The sequence below is a fragment of the Vigna radiata genome, chromosome 8, assembly GCF_000741045.1.
Source record: "Vigna radiata var. radiata cultivar VC1973A chromosome 8, Vradiata_ver6, whole genome shotgun sequence".
NCBI lineage: Eukaryota > Viridiplantae > Streptophyta > Magnoliopsida > Fabales > Fabaceae > Vigna > Vigna radiata.
Genome location: NC_028358.1, coordinates 13,638,270 through 13,639,774, shown reverse-complemented (window position 1 = coordinate 13,639,774; position 1,505 = coordinate 13,638,270).

Genomic DNA, 1,505 nt, shown 5'->3' with positions numbered 1-1,505 from the left:
GAGTGATATGCAAAGTGTAGTTTGTGTGTGTGTGTGTGTGTGTGTGGATATACTTAGACGTTTTGTATAACAGGTTTTCTATTTTGAGATACTTTGTGTATATGAAGTTTATAAATATGTTTTTATTGATATAGTTATTACTTTGGATAATTGTAACAGTAAACTACATGTTTTCTTGTCTATGTGTTATGTTCTATCAAACCTATAATATTTTGTTTAGTGGATTACTCTATTAAATGGGATGTTATAAGGGGTACCCGTGGGTTTTAAAATACCCGCAAATATTTTTTAAACGGGTATTCGCGCAAGTAACGAGCAAATAATAGGTGAATTTTTGTACTGCAGGTCGGATAATGAGTAGACACTATTTGTGTCTAATCCAACTCATTGTCATCCCTAGAGATGGATATGTATATATTCATGTTGTCCTCGTCTCCATACTCATCCTAATACTTATCCATATCCTTATCCTCGTTCTTGTTTAAATTATTAAAATATTCATAATTTATGTGGATGTAATAAAAAAAAAATTATATACCAAAGAAGTTGAAATGTTAATAGCTAATGAAATTATTATCAAAATAAAAAAGAGTTTTTTAAATAAAACAAAAATTAAGAATAAGAAAATGAAAAAGAAAATTTTTTTATATTACTTAATAAATAAAAGGTGTATGCTATTCAAAACTTAAATTAAAAGTTAAATATTCTCATGGAAAAAAACAAACAATAAATAAAATTATTGAAAAGGAGTAGAAATATTTAGATGAGAAATGTAAAAAATATTTAACTGACAAACATCATTTGCACAAACAGGTTGGGATGAGGAAAAATATTAGAGTCGTCAAAATGGGTCACAACCCACGAGTCAACCCGGCCCGTCACGAGTTCGGGCCGGGTTGGGTTTGAAAAATACAACCCACTTATATGCGGGTCAGATTTCAACCTGGCTCATTTAGACTCGGCTCATCCGGGTTGAACCCGTGGTGAGCCGGGTTGGCCCACCAACCCACCTACCAAATTTTATTTTTTTAATTTATTATTTTATTTATGAAACCCTAAAAAATAAAATATTTTCTTCACTCCACTGTGTATACCAAAAAAATAACCTCTGCTCTCACAAATCACTCTTGTTCTCATTTGACGATGCTCTCACCCTCACTTCACTAAAATTCTTCAAGGAGCATGTAAAACACCCTTCCTTTTTTCTTCCCTTTTCTCCACATTTTTGTTTTCTCACTTCTTTTTCTTTTCTTTTTCAAAAACCCTATAATGACAAAAATAGGGGTTTGCGAATTTGTTTCTTGTTTGGGGGATTTGAAGACATGGAATGATATTTTCATGTTCTGACATGCTTGTATCAGATTTTGTTCATTTTATTTAAACCATTTGAGTATACATTATTTGAATAAGCTTTTTTCGATATCTTTGAATTTGGGAAATTATGTTACAGATTAAAATATTAATTTTTTGTTGATGTTGTTGAGTACTGGTTCTCTTTTTTTTTT